The sequence below is a fragment of the Lithobates pipiens genome, unplaced genomic scaffold, assembly GCF_037356315.1.
Source record: "Lithobates pipiens isolate NorthernLeopardFrog02 unplaced genomic scaffold, aLitPip1_a1.2 Scaffold_19, whole genome shotgun sequence".
Classification (NCBI taxonomy): domain Eukaryota; kingdom Metazoa; phylum Chordata; class Amphibia; order Anura; family Ranidae; genus Lithobates; species Lithobates pipiens.
The window spans coordinates 339,544,147-339,564,969 of NW_027507764.1; the positions used below are offsets into that span (position 1 = coordinate 339,544,147).

Here is a 20,823-nt window from a genome sequence, read left to right on the forward strand (position 1 = left end):
CTGCTCCCAATCAACTGGAGCAGTAGATCCCTGTCATGTTGCTAGGCAGAACAGGGAAATGCCTTGTTTACATAGGCATCTCCCCGTTCTGCCTCTCCATGCCACGATCGCAGGCCACCGGCACACAGAGCGTCCGCTAGCCGCTGATAACGGAGTGACGGGTACGTCCTTTTGCGCACTTGTGCCACTTTGCCGACGTATATTGCTGTGGACCAGTCGGCAAGATGTTAAGGTGCACAAATGTCCCTTATAAGGTGCACAAATACGTATCAACCCACTGCCTGCAAATACACATAAAACGCAAGATTAAAGGCATTTTTTCCGCCAACTTCTGGCAGGTTTATTGGTGCACAAATTCATATGGCCGTGTACAGAAGGCCTAGGAAAGCAGGGGCCAGCAGCACATCTTGCCTACAGCAGCTTACAAAGCAGAACACAAGAGAAAATCCCAAAGTAGTCCCCGACATGAAAAAAGTTGGAAAACCCTTCTTAGGGACTGCCCCACTGAACAAGCAGCTGTCTACAATGTCACAGACGAAAGCCTCAGGGGCTATAAGAGTACACACAGTTGCTTTTCTTTTTTTGGCACAGCATAACTCCAGTCATGGAAACTCACTTCACTCAATGGTTTTCCAAGACTGAGGCAGCGTAGCAATAAAAAAAGGATAAGGAAAGCCTCCGCCCTCCCCGAACCAGCCAGATGAGAAGAGGCTCTTTGAGTAATGGGACTACAGCGGGAAGAAACTTCCAATCACTTGCACTGGAGAGTACATCTAAAGCTTCTATATATCCTGTAAAATGGTGCTAACAGTTTTTTTTTTTCTTGTGCAAATATTTTATTGAGAGAACAGCAAATGTAACATGAACTGTATATATAGTTTAAAAAACCATGAGAACAAGGGTACACAATGGTAGATACAGGATGACAACAGATACGTTGCCAAGATGCAATAAGAGGGTACAAAAGTGCCATATGACCAGAATACATAATATAAAAATAACAGACAAGTTCAGTTAAACCGTAATGGTAAACATTGGCAGGTCAGACGACCCAGGAGATACCAGGGCAATAGCCAGTGGCAGCTGGTGCTCCAGCCGGGGTGGCGGTAAACTGACCAATTGAGCCCTGCCCCCCCCCCAGGACGGCAAGAAGACGCCCCCCCCCCCACGCTCTTGGTGGCGATGAGAGATCACTCCGATGACGATGGCCATCTCCCAGATCTTCCCGTAAACCCTCCTCACCCCCGTAATGGCCAAAACGATAGCATCCCTTCTCGGTCAATGGAGGCTTCCTGATTCGGAGAAGCAGGAAGACAATAGCCAATATGGATTTGCGATTGTAACACAACTGTGTGGGCTCAGGGTACAGTGATCTGTGCCCCAAGCCCCCAAGACTCTGGCTTTAATCAAGTGCTTAAAAAAAAAAAAAAAAAAAAAAAAAACACAACACATTGGAAGCCATACGTTTGGCACCCTGCATGTAGATTGGGGGGGGGGGGAGAGCTCCTGCACCCCATATAGAATGCCTGCCACTGGTAATAGCAGAGGTCTCTAAAGTGGAGTGGCTTCTGGATGAATGTGACACGACTAGTAGAGAACTACGCAACACCTCCCTTCTATTTTTTGAAGATTAATGAAGATGAGAAGAGGGGAGGTGTTTGTAGTCCAAATCAGGAGAGCAGCCCAGGCTGACAACGCTGCCCCTCTATATAGAGAGTACGGCGGGTGAACATTGTCACCCTAGGACAGGGTGTGTAGATTTGGCAAGATCACAAGGTGAAAATAAAAAAGCCTGCTAAAAGAAAACTAATACAGCCGACACATCTAAAAAGGCAGGTAAACTGCAAAATTTCAATGACATTTTTTGGGGGTTGGCTACACTTAACCACAGCAAGAACCAAAATGTTCATGGTTTAGTTTAATATCCAAAATGGATAATGGTTTCATAAATGTCAACAAAAACCAAACAATGTGACAGATGAAGGCAGTTTCACAGACACAGAAAATAAATCTGGTTGTCAAATTAAAAAGTACAGATTTTTACCGATTTTTGTTGTCAGTTAATCCTGCACTGGATACATTTATCATCATTGCCATACCTAAAGGCTCGGTTCACACAGGGGGCGACGCGAGGCGACACGACTTGCCGTGCCGCGACCTGACAAGTCGCCCCCGTTCTGTACTACGGAACCGTTCTAAGAGGAGCGACTCGAGTCGCTCCGACTTAGAAAAAAGGTTCCTGTACTACTTTTGGGCGACCTCGGGCGACTTGCATTGACTTCTATACAGAAGTAATTTGCAAGTCGCCGCTGAGGTCGCGGCAGGTCGCGGCGAGGCAAGTCGTGTCGCCTCGCATCGCCCCCTGTGTGAACCGAGCCTAAAGGTACAATATTTCCCAATCTACTGTTGTGCAGAAACAAACCTCTGTTTTGACAACCACAAGTGGCCTTAAAATGTAAAATATTCGGCACCATAAGAATTTTAATCCAAATACGTCTGTGCCCGTCTAAAGAAAGCCGACCCCTGGGAATCATTTCAGATCTGACCTAATGCCACTGCACACAAAGGGAGAGGAGAACAGCTTGCTTCTATTTTTAAGTGACCAACAGCAAATAAAAATAGGTCCAGTGAATGCCCTGTACTACACTTGTTCCGAATACCAAGGCAGGAGATGTCAGCCTCTAAATACAGCCAGCGCTAGTCTGTCTTCCAAACCATTATACAGCAGACACGCGCATGCTGAACATTTAGAAAATCATTATGTCAGACATTAACAAAAAAAAAAAAAAAAACTTATATGTAATAATGCTACTTTGTCCTGCTGATGAGGTCTTTACCATATACAAGTCATAAAGAAAATAAGGAGGCTGCCAATTGGGATCTCATTCTGAACATGCCAATTGCCTGGCTGTTTTAAAGGTACTCCAAGAAGATCACCATTATAGCCTAGAAACTAACATTTTCAAAAGTTAAGAGCAGCAGTTGAAGCTTCCATGCTTCCTTCCGGATAGGTTTTCTTCAAAGAAATCTTGCAATGAGAAGAATAACCATTTCCAGACCAGATCCTGTATACACGGCAGCAGAATGGATCTCTGTTGATTCGCGCAGGAGATCTATTCTGCTGGTGTGTGTAATATATATATATATATATATATATATATATATATATATGCTGAAACAACGAATCGATTGTGAAAATAGTAATCGATTAATTTCATAATCGATTAATCGCCCAGTAACATAATGGGGTTAATTTATAATTTCGAGTACAAAAAGAGCAAATAATCGCTACTGTAAATATTACTTTCACTGTTCTACAGTAAAAATAATGAACCCCTTACAGTAGTGATTATTTGCTTTTTTCTACTATAAAAGGGCTAATTTGTTTTTTTTTAACCCCATTATTTTACTAAACGTCTTAGACCTGGTTCATATCTGTGTGTTTATTGGTGCCTTTTGCAGAAATGCACTACAGTTCATTAACATGGTTTCCTATGGGACACGTTCACATCTGAAAGGGTCAGGGACTTTTAACGCAAAATGGTGCTTTATTGGTTCAATATACTTCAATGGAGAAGCTGCAGAAAAGCATGTAATGCATTTTTGCAGCAATTTGTGTTTTTTAATCTGCCCAAAGAAAAGGCAAAAATGCTAATTGCAGTAAAATCACGTGCGCCAAAATCAAAAATGCACAGCAAAAAGCACTGCAGAAACAGATCAAAAGCAAACTGCATAGGTGTGTTCAGAGTCTTATGCTGGTCACACAGATCCATTTTCAGATGAGAATATTCAGACAAAAAAAATCTTTGTACATTCGCTGAATGGAAGAATTTTGTTTGAAATTTTCACTTGGTTTTTATCATTCTGTTTTTAAAATGAATGTAATTTCTTAACGAAAACCACATACATTGTCTGAAAATTCCTTTGACTAAGAAGTTTTCTATTTCCAAATTTTCCTGTCACTGTGATTGAAAATAAACGTCAATTTGATCCACTTTTTTTTTTTTTTTTAAGGTTATTAACCGAAACAATAATCAGCCAACTAATTGATTATGAAAATAATCATTAGTTGCATATATATATATATAAATATATATATACACACACATACACACACACTATTATATTTATATATATATATATATATATATATATATATATATATATATATATATATATATATATATATAAAATTTGCTGAAATCCCAACATTTCATTTACAGTAGCTGTAGTACGGCTTTTTGGAGGAGCTAGAAAGGGCGAGCATAGTTGGGCACTCTTGATGAGAATCTTCTCTAAGGATGAGCTCAGGCATGTTTGTAGCCACATGTGCATGTGTTCCCTCACCATGTTTTAACTGTAGGGGGTATGGACTTACTGAACCATGACATAGATCACTGTTCCCAATTACTGGTTGCGGTCCGTCGGTGGACATGGAGTTCGCAGGACCTGCTCCTGTAGCACGCCCTTCTCAGCTATCCTGCTTTTACGAACTGACATACAGGTACGTCCGTTCGCGCAGGAGAGCCGCCCTGCCACAGTATATCTGCGTTAGCAGGTCGGATAGTGGTTAAGCAGTTTTCAGCCAGAGTCCGGGCTCATGCACACAGGACATTTTAAAAATGCCAGTTTTTCCACATTTAGCCGCGTTTTTACATTAGTGTTATTGCGCATTTTCCCATGTTTTTTGCTGTTAGCGGTTTTTCATTAAAATAACTCCCTATAATGTAAAAATGACAAAGTGCGGCTTGTTACAGCGCTTAGAAGCATTTTTCGTTTTTACTGCTCCTGGAAGCATAGGCTGTCGTTTTTTTCTACTGCCCCTAAATGCTTATGCCTCCAAATGCCTCTGACAGTTTATGTGTGCATGGACACATGGGCCAACATGGAGGGGCGTTTAGAGGCAGTTAAAGCCGTTGTATACCCACAAAACAAAATAAATAAATAAAACCTGTAAGGCAAAGACATAATGAGCTAGTATGCCTCTAACAGCAGCTGTAAAAAAGCAGTTTTTTTTCAGCATTGTTTTGCGTTTTTAACTACTTCAGCCCGGAAAGATTTACCCCCTTAATGACGAGAGCATTTTTTGCGATACAGCACTGCGTCGCTTGACAATTGCGTGGTCGTGCTACATTTTACCCAAACAAAATCTATGTTCTTTTTTTCCCCACAAATAGAGCTTTCTTTTGGTGGTATTTGATCACCTCTGCGGTTTTTATTTTTTGCGCTATAAACAAAAAAAATAACCGCCATGAGCCCTTACAGCTGTTTTACGGCTGAAAAACTCCGCTCAAAGCCCACTAGTTCTGTTTTTTGACACCCCTGCCAACAGCCTATGTGTGCATAGACACATAGGACACACGGACACATAGGATAACATGCTGGGGAGTTTACTGGCTACAGAAAAAAAAAACATTTGAAGTCAAAAACAGCAGCTGTAAAAAGGTCCAGTGTGCATGAGGCCTAAAAGTTGCAAGTGACACGATTGAGCACATCCCTGTTTTTTTTTTTTTTTTTTTTGTTTTGTTTTGTAAGAGATAATGATTTTTAACCTACAAACTTAGTATCTTGCAATACTGTTAAGTATAAGTGAAGTATGTATTTTAATGGCAGGTTTATTTTCATATTTGCTATAGGAGGTATTGAGTTAGTGCCAAGAAACGATGACATACAGTACTAGTGGCACTCCCTGTAATACAAGCTTTCATGTACAAATACAGTAGATACATAAAAGGAAGTGTACTGACAAAACTAACTGATGACAATATGTTGCTTGCCTAGAAACACAACAAATGTAACAGTCTGTGTGACATATGTAATTACATGTTCAAAATACTCTGCTTGTATGCATTGCATGTTTACAGAAATTGTCTAGCAACCGCTTACGTTTGCTTTTTAGGATTTCTCAGCCTATGGGACCCAAAAATACCATTAAACTTCAGTTACATTGTCATAATTAGTTTGGCTAATACATAAATATCATGTGACTATTCTAATATATATATTTTTAAAGAATAAAAAAAAAAAAAAAAAAGAAAAGAAAGAAACAAAAAAAAAAAAAAAAAAAAAAAAAAAAGAAGTAAAGAAAAACGAAAAGAAAAGAAAAAAGGGGAGATTAACGTTTTAACCAAAGTCAAATCACCATTCCAAACAATATCAGAATTAGTACATTTAATACATCTAATTCTTCCCAGAATATTCCCAGATATTCGGAGATACAGAGATACTTCGGAGCAAATAACATAAGAAAACTTGTCATTTCATTTCTTTGACAGACCCTCCCTTCCCCCTCCACTAAAAATATACCCAATCCTACTTATAGATTAAAATTAGAACGTGATGCATCTATACATTTTCTCCGCATCTTTCAAACGTCTGAGAAGTGTTGCGTTGAGTATAAGTATGTTTTCGAACATTACATATTTATCCATTTCACAAATCCAGTCCCCAGGAGCAGGAGAGTTGGGTGAAACGTTTAGCACACATGCTAAAAGTCTCATAATTGCCACTGATCACAATGCAAGCTATTGGAATTTACAAAACCCAAAAGACATAACACGGGATTTGGGACTGCCACTATATTTAGATTTTTATTTCCTCTCATTACATTTAAGGATGAGCTCAGGCGTGTTCACATGGTCCACGTGCAGAGCCCGCCAGGAAGTCGGCGCAGCGCCGACTTCCTGGCGGGCTCTGCATGTGGAACATGTGAACACGCCTGAGCTCATCCTTAATTACATTATTTCAGCAGCGCTGTTTAGTGGTCACGTGATCTTTCCCTGTTCTTTGCAGTATGTGGGGGAAGATCTATAGGGGGAAGCTGACAATTGCTCTATATGTTAGCAGAGGATGTTTGCACTAGGAGTCTGCACAATGCTGATTGGTGCTGTGCTGGTCAAAAAAAAAAAAAAAAAAATCGGAACGGTGCTAATAAATAGCAAAAACTGTTTTGCGGCTTGCTATAAAAATAGTTATTGGACAGCAAATTTCTTTTTTTATTTTTGTGCAATAATATGGTGTAGGAGGAGTCAAGGAATAAGTTAAATCTGTCTTCTACAAAACTGAATAGGTATCTGATGGTAGACCATCCTTGTAACCAGTTAATTTAATGTACAACTTAAAAACTTTTTTTTGTTGCCCCAGAAAAGCATAAGGCAAAACATGTCGGGATAACATACGATTGCTCAATCTCTGTTCAAATGGAAACCTCTATATTTGACTACCATAATGGAGATGTTCAACAAAAATCAACAAATTGTCATGTTGTGTTATTGGTTTTAAACCATTTTTTTTAAAAACTATTATATTTTTATATATATATTTATACGATTTCCATTATTTTTTGTAAGCACTGCTATAATCCCTTCCCAAACCTCCCCCTCTTTTGAATAATCGTTCTCTGGATGAGGTGCGAAACATTAGGTGCTCATCCATAGCCGGACAAAACTCGACAAATACATACAGTATATAGCGCTGTGTTCTGGCAGCAGTACAATGACTTCCTGTCTGTTGTCGGTGCAAAATTGTGTCAGGCTGCTCAGCCATTCACAGGAAGCCTTGTATCTTTATGAATGAATACAAGGCTTCCTCTGATTGGTTGAGGTGGAGATTGTGGGAAGGATATCTCACAATCTCCACCTCAACCAATCAGAGGAAGCCTTGTATTCATTCATAAAGATACAAGGCTTCCTGTGAATGGCTGAGCAGCGGTCAGCCCTACTCGATTTTGTTTCAGGAACAGAACAGGAAATATTCCTGCTACTACAACACAGCCTTGTACACTTGTGTAGTTGATGCTGCATACAGACCTGACAAGCAGCTGCATTTAGTAGGAATGGAAAGGGATTTAAAATAACATTTAAAAACAAAGTTAGAGTTAGGTTTTATAAAATGAGAGAGATATTATATGTCTGTATTATAGATTATATTATATATACTTTTCATAAGCGATCGCAACTGTTTACAGGATTTTTTCGATGTAAAACATAGCATGCATATCATTTTTTTCAAGACTGACCTATTACTTTGACTTGGATTAAAACAAGAATAAGCAACCATTTATAGAGAAATTTAGAAAAATTCCCAAATGGTTGACATACTTTACACCAACAATATGCATGGCACATGACTATGTATGGGCACAACTCTACTATCACATATTGCATTTACTAATAGGTGCTGATGTGTTGTTATTGTATGTGTGATATTTGTATTTAGTAAATGAATCACTGAAAAACAATTACATAGCCTAATACAAAAGTAATTTATTACTTTCTTTTTTGTATGAGTACTTTCCCAGGGTGTTCTACTGTAGACTAATGTATTTTACTATTAACTACACAGGAGGATACCATTTTTTTGTCCATTTCTTCCACCTGCTCCCTCTAGCCAAAAAACGCTCCGAACCCAAAACAGTTGATAACAGCCTATGTGTGCATGGGCACATAGGATAATATGCTGTAAAGTTTATTGACTGTAGGAAAAAAAAAAAAAAATAAATAAATAAAAGATGTCTGAAACCAAAAACAGCAGCTGTAAAAATGTCCAAAAATGTGCAGTGTGCGTGAGGCCTAAAGCTCAACTCCAGGCAGATATAAACACGCAAGGCCTCAGGTCCAGACGGTCTCACAACCTACTATTTCAGGGATATGCAATTAGCGGACCTCCAGTGGTGCAGAACTACAATTCCTATGAGGCATAGCAAGACTCCGACAGCCACAAGCATGACACCCAGGGGCAGAGGCATGATGGGACTTGTAGTTTTGCAACAGCTGGAGGTCCGCTAATTGCATATCCCTATTACAAATCACAGTCATTCCTAAGGAGGGCAAAGACCCGACCCAAAACTATGCATTGGACTACTGCAGCTTATACCGCACCATTGGCCAGGGTAAGCGCGAACGTTTTTTTCTCAGAGACATTCCCCATTACAAACTGGACAAGGCAGGGATGCCCTCTTTCACCCCTGCTATTCGCCTTGACCTTGGAACCATTCCTGCGCCACATCCGACTTAACCCGGACATTACTGGCATTAGAGTCAAGGAAATGCCGCATGAAGTTTCCGCATAAGCGGATGATCTCATGTTCTCCCTCTCGAACCCCCTGGTCTTGCTGCCGAACCTCCCAAGAGAATTTGACATTTACGGCCGCCTCTTAAAGATTAATTTCTCCAAATCGTAAGCCATGGGAATAGGAATACCCCGGCAACAGCTCCAAGCTAAAGTGGACCGACGTAGCCCTGAAATACCTGGGCACTTTTATCCCTGCTTCCCTATCCCAGCTGTACAACCTTAAAGAGGAGCTGCACCTTTAAAAAAAATATTAAAAGCGAGCAGCTACAAATATTGCAGCTGCTGACTTTTAATAAATTGACACTTACCTGTCCCAGGGTCCAGCGATGTCGGCGGCAGATGACGAGCAATCACTCGTCTCTCTGCCGCCCCCGTCGCCATCCTCTGTCAGGCAAATGGGGAAGTGAAGCATTGCGGCTTCACTGCCCAGTTCCCTACTGCGCATGCACGAGTTGCGCTGCGCGTCTGTACTGGTCCCCGCTGTGTCCTGGGAACTGTGTGTTTCCCAGAACACAACGGGGGGGGGGGGGGCAGGGCATCTGCGGCGAGCTTGTCCCGGAAGTGGGTGCGGATACCTGGATTATCCAGGTATCTGCACCCCCCTCTGAAAGGTGGCGATTGTGGCACCAGAGGGGGGGAGGGATCAGATGAGCGGAACTTCCACTTTAGGGTGGAGGTCCGCTTTAACTTCCCCCCCTCTGCTGAAAACAGTACAAGGGCTACTAAACGGATGGAGCAACGGCCTCCACTTGTGGCTTGGCCACTGCAATATCCTCAAAATGACAATATTGCCCAAATTTCTTTATCTCCTTCAAGCGCTTCCTTTTCATGTACCCAGTAGTTACTTTAAGCAGGTCCAAGCCACTTTTTCGCGCTTCCTATGGGCCAGAAAACACCCCAGGCTGAGCGGGAAAGTACTTTCCCTCCCAAAGTCTCGGGGGGGGGGGGGGGGGGGGGGAATGGCATTGCTGGAAGTCATAGTATACTACCAGGCAGCCCCTCTTAGCAGGTTGATTGATTGGTGCCGACATAGAGAAGTTAAGCTGTGGGCACAGTTGGAACAGGATCAGTATGACATACCACTTCACAGAACGCCCTGGTGCTTTTCCGCACTGCCGTCTGCCCTCGCTCACCACCCCGATAGGCACCACGGCCAAAGTTTGCTCACAATTAATGTCAAAACCCGACCTCTCCCGTTTTGAACCGGGCATGCGGGACAAGAAATTTATAGACCTCTGGACCACGGGACTATTTCAAGCGTCCCACTTTAGTACCTTGGGAAGGTGGAGGACACATAGGGAACTGAATGACCCTAGCGGTCGGTACAAACTGGACTTCCTGAGGGCTTCACAACTCAGCCACTTTCTTAAGAGTCTCTCGCCCCCACCCAATGATACACATCAACCCTTCACAACCCTAGAGTTGATTTGCACCGAGACTGGGGTAATTATGCATACCCTCTCGCTGACCTACGCCATACTGATGGAACCACCCCCGGAGACTACCGACCCCCAAGCCTTATCAAGTGGGAGAGAGAGAGAAGAGACAACCACTTTACGACCCAGGTTTCACAAAACATCATTAACTTCACTCATGAATGCTCCCTCTGTGCTAAAACCCAGGAAATAAACTATAAGATCTTTACACACTGGTACAGAACCCCCCCCCCCCCTTGCATAAAGTTTTCCCAGCGACCTCCGACCGCTGCTGGTGATGTCAAACTGGAGAAGGTACCATTTTACACATTTTCTGGTCCTGCCCCCGATTACGACATTACTCGACAGAAGTCTGACGGCTAACCCAACTTTTCACAGACTGGACAATATCGGACGAACCGGCGTTCTTCCTCTTCCACGCGACGAACACCCGGCCCCGAGCGTACAAAAAAAAAAACAAAAAAAACTGTGGTTCGCCACCTCCTGGACGCGGCAAAAGCCTGCATTCCATTGAATTGGAAATCTCCTCACCCGCCATCCATAGCCCAATGGCTTCACAAAGTTGATGAGGTGGTTATGATGGAGGACTTGATCTTTACCAGCCAACATAGACAGGAGAGCTACTCCAGGACATGGCAGGCATGAAACGCATTTAAATATTCTGAAGAGGGACAGAAACTTAGAAGACCTGACTAGACAATTCAACCAGATAGGACCAGACTCCCTGCCCCCAGTGTGGGTAGCTAAGGGGACCCAGCCCCGTAGGGCATCACCCACTAGGCCCATGTTCCCCATCCTCCCCCCTTCCCTATACCTCTCTTTACTCTTCTCCGCTCTTTCCTCTCTTAGTGGTACTAGATCACGCTTCTTGCTTTGATAAACGTAAAAAAATAATAAAAAAAAAATAAAAAATAAAAAATAGAAGGGTCACTGAATCCACAGGGCCAAAATCGAACTCCTCTCATGTTTGAGACTTTTGTCCTATAGAAACTGTGAGGGGGCATTATATGTGGATGTTTTATTGCATATTTGTGACAATTGTCTTATTTCTGTACTGTGATCCCTGTGGATCGGTTTCTCTGTCATAAATAAAATAAAAAAAAAAGTTGGAACAGGTACATTTTTTAATTGTAGCTCCAGCCAAAAAAAACAATTTTTAAGCTTTTTGGATAGCACAGGGAAGGGTTAACACCCGTGTAACATTTGTTTTGATGTCTGTGCCCCTGTTCAGAAGATTTCATCTCACTTTCAGTCCCAATGATAATTGGATTTTGAACATTTTGGGTTGATGTAGAAACAAGCCTTGGTGATAAAGCTTCAGCAGGGACACCTTTTTTGCATATTAACTCTTAGGCCCCTTTCACACTAACGTCCCGTTCAGGCCCGCCTGTCAGTTTTTCAGGCGGACCTGAACGGGTGCTCCATAGAGCTCTATGGAGCGTCGGATGTCAGCGGTGACATGTCCGCTGACATCCGACCCGCTCCGATCCGAAAAAGTGTGACGGAGGAAAAAGCTATTTTTCCATCCGTCTGCGGATCGGATCGGGTGACGACGGGCACTGCGGTCCGTCGTCATCCGATCTCCCATAGGGGAGAGCGGCGCTGTGACAGGTCCGTCCCTGCACAGTGTGCGGAGACAGACCTGTCATCTCCCTGCTCAGCGGGGATCGGCGGAGTGATCCCCGCTGAGCAAACGGACATCCACGGGGCGGATCAGAACTGATCCGCCCCGTGTGAAAGGACCCTTACAGGAGAGAATTTCCCTTCCTAGGGGTAGATTTCCTCTCACTTCCTGTTGTCTCCCACCATTTGCAAGTAGGAGCCGGTATGCAAGTCAGATGTTTATAACTAGGGGACCGCCTGTAATTAAATTATTTTTAATGCAGTGCAAGTAGCTAAATGTGACTCGTTTTCCTCTTCTTGCAATCTCTATAGAGCACAGCTCATACTAAGTGAGTAAGAAGCAAAATAATGAGCCAATCACTTGTGCTGCAGTGTAAGGAGCATGCTAATAATAGTATAAAACAGACACAGATATCAGATCATCATCTGTCTTCTGCTTCTCCTTTCACCATCCAGTCACAAGCTGGGGTAGGGGCAAGATCTGCAAGTGTTCCCCAAATGCACTACAAGACAGGTCTGCTTAAATTTCAGACCTGGACAGAAATCTTTGAGCAGGTAAAGAGTTCCGATATATGTATTTCATCTTGTGTATTTAGCTGTCTACCTGGAGTTAAAGAGGAAGTAAAGGCAAAAAAAATAAAAAATAAAAAAACACACCCTGTAAGGCAAAGGCATAATGAGCTAGTATGCATAGCATCCTAGCTCATTATGAATAACTTACCTGAGTACAAAGCCCCCGAAGCGGTCCTCTGTCTTCCTCTTCGCCGCTGCCATGTATCCCAGAGCAACTTCCGGGTCTCACTGCTCCGGCGCTGTGATTCGCCGGAACCGCGATGATGTCACTCCCGCGCATGGGAGCCGACACTCGCGGCATATCGCCGCTATCTGCGGCCTGCCCAGTGCGCCTGCGCGCCGCTGTCTACGGCGCATGCGGCGTAGACAGCGGTAGCTCTTTGGGTAAATATCTCCTAAACCGTATAGGTTTAGGAGATATTTCTTGGACCTACAGGTAAGCCTTAATGTAGGCTTACCTGTAGGTCAAAGTGGTCTGTAAGGGTTTACAACCACTTTAAGATCACTTGAAGAGACAAAGGGGTTGATTTACTAAAGTGTAGGCTTCTACCAACTTTTATTATTAAACATATGCACGCAATCGTTTTTTAATCTTTTTCCTTACATGTTATTAGATATTATTTGTAAAGTAAAATGTAGCTCTGCGGCTTTAATAGATCAGCCGTGATATACACACTTTCTGTGTATCTTGCAGACTATTTTTTGGGTGCGTGTAGCCTTTCCAGTGTCCTCAACTTGTAAAAGCAAACTTGTAGTCAGAACAAACATTATCTAATATTTCCATATCATGGCAGGTAAGGCCAAGACATTTCAGCTATCCTTGATTGACCGTTTGCATCAGAAAAGAGCCTACTGTACATCTACCAGCCCCTTAACTTAAAGTTGGTTTTGCACAGAGCAGCCTGGATCCTCCTCTTCTCGGGTCTCTCTTTGCTGCTACTGGACCCCCCCCCCCCCCTCCTGTCGAGTGCCCCCACAGCAAGCAGCTTGCTATGGGGGCACCCAAGCTGCAGCTCTATGTGTCCAATCAGACATGGAGCTGCTGTTCAGCCCTGCCCATCTCTCCCCCGATTGGCTAACTGACTTTGATTGACAGCCGCATGAGCCAATTGCACCACTGCTGTGTCTCAGCCAATTGGGGGGGGAAGAGTTCCGGATGGCAGAGGAATTTGTGGGCATCGATGGACAGATGGGGTTCAGGTAAGTATTAGGGGGTGCTGAGGAGGCTGCTACACACAGATAGCTTTTTATCTTAATGCATAGAATGCTTTAGGATATAAAAAAAAAATAAAAAATAAAAAAACCTTCTGCCTTTACAACTCCTTTATGCTTCACAAAACCTCTTCTTTGGTATCTTATTGAAGAATATATTTCCCAGATAATACATTTGCTGATAAACTTATCAGCAGCTACAATACGGTTCTGAAGCTTGTAACCAGGGAGACATGGAGAGAATTGCAATTTAAAATGATCCACAGAGCCTATATCCCATTTCTTTTAGCAAAGGAAAATTCTCAGTTAGCTAGCTGTCCATTATGCAGCTCCTATAGTCCTTCTCTTAAAGAGGAAGTAAACCCTGATGGGTTTACTTCCTCTTTGATTCCCTGCAAAGGTAAAGCATAATGGACTACTATGCATCGCATAGTAGTCCATTATGTGTCACTTACCTGACACAGGAGCCAGCGAAGTCACGATGTCCCCTTGTGTACAGAGCCTCCATCTTCTCGGTGGGTCTCGCTGCTCCGGCGCTGTCATTCGGCGAAGCCGCGATGACGTCACTCCCGCGCATGCGCACGGAAGCTGCCACTCGCGGCATATCACCGTTGACAGCGGCACGCTCAGTGGCAGTAGACAGCGGCGCATGCGCCTTGGCAAATATCTCCTAAACCGTGTAGGTTTAGGACAGGGCTCGACAAACCCCAGGCGCCAGGTCGCCAATGCGACCAGAAATCGCGACCTGGCGCCTAAGCTGCCACCAGCCCACTCACTATCGATGCCCCAGACATGCAGCAGCATTAACACTGACTGCCGTCCTCCTCCCTCCTTCACACCCTGCAGCACCGCGCTGTGTGTGAAACTGACATGCAATGGAGAGAGGAGGATCTGTCAGCCTGATGTCGGGGTGGGCGGGACCCGGCCGGGGTGGGGGCGGGACCCGGCAAGCTATCAAACACCAGCCAATGGGATCTGGGCGGGCCGCTACGTGTATGTGGCCCGCCCCTTTTCTTAAGCAGCCCAATCGTTGGCTGGTGTTTGATAGCTGCTGAGTCCCGCCCACCCCGACATCAGGCTGAAATCTGACATATCCACCTCTCTGTTACTTGTCAGTTTCACACCCCGGCAGGGTCCCGCCAGCTCCTCTGTTACATTTCAGTAACAGAGTGCTCCGTGTGAAACCTGCCAGTGCCAATCAGTGCCACCTGCCACCAATCAGTGCCACCTCCAATCAATACCACCTGCAACCAACCAGTGCCACCTGCCAGCGCCAACCAGTGCCAACCAGTGCCACCTGCCAGCGCCAACCAGTGCCACCGCCAATCAGTGCCACCTGCCACCGCCAATCAGTGCCACCTGCCAGCGGCAACAAGTGCCATCTGCCACCGCCAATCAGTGCCACCTGCCACCACAAATCAGTGCTACCTGCTAGTGCCAACCAGTGCCACCGCCAATCAATACCACCTACAACCACCACCCAGTGCCACCTGCCACCACCCAGTGCCAGTGCCACCTACCAGTGCCACCTGTCAGTGCCACCTGCCAGTGCCGAGTGCCACCGCCAGTCAGTGCCACCTGCCAGTGCCGAGTGCCACCGCCAACCAGTGCCACCTACCAGTGCCACCGCCAATCAGTGCCACCGCCAATCAGTGCCACCTGCCAACACCAACCAGTGCCACCACCAATCAGTGCCATCTGCCAGTGACAACTAGTGCCATCGCCAACCAGGGCCACCTGCCATCACCTACCAGGGCCACCTGCCATCACCAACCAGGGCCACCTGCCATCACCAACCAGGGCCACCTGCCAGTTCCAAACCAGTGTCACCTGCCAGTTCCAAACCAGTGTCACCTGCCAATGCCAACTAGTGTCACCTGTCGGTGCCATCTGGCAGTTCCACGTGCCTTCCAGTGCCACCTGTTGCCACCCTTACTCTTTATGGTCAGCCCATACCCCTGATGTAACAGCGTTTCAATGGAGTTATTGACTGGGTGCTCCATTGTGAGTTAGGGATAGGGGGTGAAAATGAGTGGCCTTACCCCGGGAGCTGAAAAAAAAAAACTGGCTCCTAACTTTTTTAACTGGCTCCTAAATTCAAAGCAAATTTGTCAACCCCTGGTTTAGAAGATATTTCTTGGACCTACAGGTAAGCCTTAATCTAGGCTTACCTGTAGGTCAAAGTAGTTTGTAAGGGTTTACAACCACTTTAAGTATCATCTTTGGTTGTGTCCACCTATTTCTAACTACTGGGATTTGCTTAATTTATGGGGCCTCTCAGTGTTCCACCCCAAAGAATCCATTGCTAATACTATTTGGCTAAGGTTCACTGGGAGGTCAGCCCACCTCGAAATAACCGAGAGACTCTCCCGCTGCTCGCAACGGCACTTTATCTGTCGTAGAGCCACTCGGAAAATGCACTTCCTCTACAGTGCCAAGCATTCTTGATGTCAAAAACAAGCTAAAACATCTACTATACAGAGAAGCTTGATATGGAATTATCTCCCTCTATCTCCACCTTACCTTTACATGGCAAGCTTTTATGGTCTTTGCTCAACCTACCTGGGAAAAAAACAGCTCTGATGTCTTCAAAAAGGTCTCAATTATACTCGTCACACTGCCGTCAGATTATCTCTTTAATGACTTGGCAAACTGTTACTGAGACTAGGCCTCACTGACCTCCTGTGTATACCTATAGGGCCCTTTCACACTTGCGTACTTAAAGTGGAGTTCCACCCAAAAGTGGAACTTCCGCTCATTTGTCCCCCCCCCCTTCTGGCGCCACATTTGGCACCTTTGGGGGGGGGGGAGGAGGAGAAGGGGGGAACGGGTACCCGTCTTTGACAGGTATCCTGTCCCCACTTGCCGGAAACGTGGCCATTGACGTCACCGCTTGGCTCCCTCCTACCCCCCTGCTGCCTGGACAGTAGGAGAGAGAAGCAAAGCAGTGCCTCTCGCATGCAGAGTAGGGTTCCCGTTGTGAAGCCGTCAGGCTACACTGCCGGGTTCCATTACCCACAATGGCAGAGGCAGCACCCGATGGAAACCATCAGCTATGGTGCAGACATCGCTGGACTCCAGGACAGGTAAGTGTCCCATTATTAAAAGCCAGCAGCTTTTAATTTTTGTAGTGGTGGGCAGACCTCCACTTTTAAAAACGCGGTATAAGTTTTGCAACCCCTAGCCACACGTAGTCCAGCTCGCTGCTTTTTGTATTGACAGCACTGCTTCATTTACTGAAGCCCTCCAACTGTGATCGGCAGTGTCCGGGAGGGGGAGCGTGTGAGACACAAAGGAGGATTTGAATTACTATGCAAAGGTAAAAGAAGTACTTTGTACTTGTAGACTGTCATACAGCAGCCTTTAGCTGTACTAACCAACGATCATGGTATAGTATTGTCTTTTAATGCTTGTTCTGACTACAGAATCACTTTACATTTTTATGCAAAAAACCTTAAAGTGATTGCAAAGGGACAATCCCGCAAGCCGCCTTAGCTGTACGTCGGTTCCTTTAAAGCAGAATAGCAGGCGTGCCTGTTGCACTGCGGGGGTGCCGATGCTCGTGGCCGACGGTCGCGATGCCCGCTGGCCACAATCGATCGCAGGCACGAGAGGCAGAACAGGGACATGTGTGTGAAAACACACAAATCCCTGTTCTGTGAGGAGAGACAGATCGTGAGTTCCTAATAGCTAGGAATCATGATCTGTAATTTCCTCTAGGTCAGACCCCACCCCCCCCCCACAGTTAGAAACACACACAAGGGAACACAGTTAACCCCTTGATCACCCATTAGTGTTAAGCCTTTCCGTGCCAGTGACATTTTTACAGTAATCGGTGCATTTTTATAGCACTGATCGCTGTATAAAAGCTAATGGTCCCAAAAAAGTGTCCTATGCGTCTGCCATAACGTCGCAAGTCCTGTTAAAAATCGCAGATCACCGCCATTACTAGTATATAAAAAAAAAAATTATAAAAATGCTATAAAATCTATCCCCTATTTTGTAGATGCTATAACTTTTGCACAAACCAATCAATATACGCTTATTGCGATTCTTATTACCAAAAATATGTAGAAAAATACACATCGGCCTAAACTGAGAAAAAAAAATTGCTTTTTTTTTTTTTTTTTAAATGGGGATATTTATTATAGCAAAAAGTACAAAATATTGTGGGTTTTTTTCAAAATTGTGGCTCTATTTTTGTATATAGCGCAAAAAATAAAAACCGCACAGATGATCAAATACCACCAAAAAAATATATATATATTTGTGGGGAAAAAAAAAAAAAAAAAGGGGCGTCAATTTCATTTGGGTGCAGCGCCGCACGACCGCGCAATTGTCAGTTAAAGCGGCGCAGTGCTGGATCGCAAAAAAAAAAATGGCCTGGTCATTCAGCAGCCAAATCTTCCAGGGCTGAAGTGGTTAATATGAGAGACAAAGCCCAATGACCTACAAACAAAAAACATTTTTAGCTTTTCTAAAGGCCCCACCACTGAAACCATAGTGAATGCCTTGCCAACAGATTGCACATTCCTCTCCTATTGTATTTCAGGTGCTTTCCAGTTTCACCTTTTCTCACTTACAAAACTAGAAAAGATGTCAAAATCTGTGTTGAATATCTGTGACCCACCCCTCCAACTATTTAGTAGTAGGGTAGCTGTAATAGATTTTTTTTTCCAGGTTGATTGTAATAGAAAGCCATTTCTGTGTGGATGCAGTGGGACGTTTACTCCTCAATCGGTAATTTTCTTTCGCCATGATTGGGTGTCCGCACTAAATTCATCATTATGTCCATGTAACTGCTGCTCTATGAGCACTATAATATTTAAAAGGGACAAGCTTTGTAATGGAGGTTCTTCAGGTGTGTGCGAGTCAAGAGCGCATGAAAAGGGCAGTTAATAGGTATGAATCTATAGTGGCATCAGCAGAGTACAAACCAAATGTGTGTGAAATGTGCATGTCATTTTTCTCACAATGACGAATATAGTTGTGGTCAGTCTGTCAACAAAGCAGGAAAATACCAACAGCTCATTACCAGCAGGCCCAAGGGGTCACAGGTTTAAAATAATTTTCCGTATATACAGTAAAACCTCAGATTGCGAGTAACGCGGTTTACGAGCATTTCGCAATGAGCCTGACTCGATTTGTGAGCATCGTCTTCAACCCGAGCAGGATTCAAGCCTGTGGGGTGCGCAGTACCGCATGTGGCCAGAGGTGCGGGGGTGCTGGTGACGCTAAGAGACACTCAGTCTCCGAGTGTTTCCGGTGCCTCCCCCCCACCTCTGGCCACATGTGGTACTGCACACACTAGAAGTGACACCGTAACAAATTATCTGAGTTTCCATTGATTCCTATGGGGAAACTCGCTTCGATATAGGAGGGCTTTGGATTACAAGCATGTTTCTGAATTAATTAATTATTCTTGCAATCCAAGGTACTACTGTACATCATACTGGAGTATGTTCACCTACTTGCAATTAACTGACAAATCTTCCCTTTTTCAGTAAAAGATTATGATGTTTAGGTTTGCTGCTGCCATATAGTGTTTATGCCTTGTAATGATGGTGCAATGACCTGCACCAAATGAATATCTGGCCAAGTCCACAAGAATAAATCAGATGTGAAAATTGTCCTGAACTAGCAGTTTTAAATCTGGAAGCAGCAAAATGATGATATGACAGCAGCACTCACACACAATGAACAGGTCCAAAGACTTATCAAGGTCAGACGCATTATATAACCATTTCTAGGCCATGTACAGAAAAACAACAATATGTTATAATACTCAAACATAGTCCAGTACAGGTATACAAATAGGTGTTATAATAACCACAGAAACCCGAGCATAGGTATTTGATAACTGGTATAATACCAACACAAAGCCCAGTATAGGTATATGATAGGTGTTATAATACCCACACAAAGCCCAGTATAAAAATACAATAGGAGGGGCCAGGAAAGCTGGCAAGGGAGAATCTGGGTTGCTCTGTGCAAAACCATTATACATAGCAGATAAGTATGAATTTTTTTTTTTTTTTTTGGTTAAAAATAACAAAAAAGACTTTAATGGGTTCCCGACCGGCTCTCGTCTATTTATGGGGGCAGAATAGCATCTCTACGCGAAACCTCATACCCGTACGGGCTTTCCTTTAAGAGCCGCCAGAGGGCATGCGTGTGCCCACTGCACGGCAGGGGACCCGATGCAGGTGGCTAGCGGTCACCACCGGCCACACACAAGCGCCAGCATGGGGGATTTGTGTGTGTAAACACACAAATCCCTGTGCTGTCAGAGGAGAGCAGACATGTTGTTTGCTCCTAGTAAGTAGGAACAGCAATAGGTCTCCTCTCCTACTCAGTCCTATCCCTATACAGTTAGAACACATTTAACCCCTTGATCGGCCCCTAGTGTTAACCCCTTCCCTACCAGTGTCATTTACATAGTAATCAGTGCATTTTTATAGCACTGATCACTGTATAAATGTCAATGGTCCCAAAAACGTGTCAAAAGTGTCCGATCTGTCCGTTGCAATACAGCAAAAAAAAAAAAAAATTTATAATAATAATAATATTATATCGCAGATCACCGCTATTACTAGTAAAAAATAAATAAAATAAATAATAATAATAAAAATGCCATAAAACTTTCCCATAATTTGTAGACGCTATAACTTTTGCGAAGACCAATCAATATAAGCTTAGTGGGATTTTTTTTTTTTACCAAAAATATGTAGAAGAATATATATTGGCCTAAACTGATGAAGAAATTTGTTTTGTTTTTTTTAAACATTTTTGGGATATGCATTATAGCAAAAAGAAAAATATATATATTTTTTTTTTTTAATTCTCGCTCTTTTTTGTTTATAGCGCAAAAAAAAAAAAAACACAGAGGTGATCAAATAACACCAAA

The 20,823-nt window shown here is 43.8% G+C and overlaps 1 protein-coding gene across 1 annotated transcript in view; it reads right to left on the minus strand.

Annotated features, from left to right (window-relative positions):
* Positions 1 to 20,823, minus strand: part of DUSP22 (dual specificity phosphatase 22) — a 144,629-nt gene that overhangs the window by 119,630 nt on the left and 4,176 nt on the right. The window lies entirely within an intron of this gene.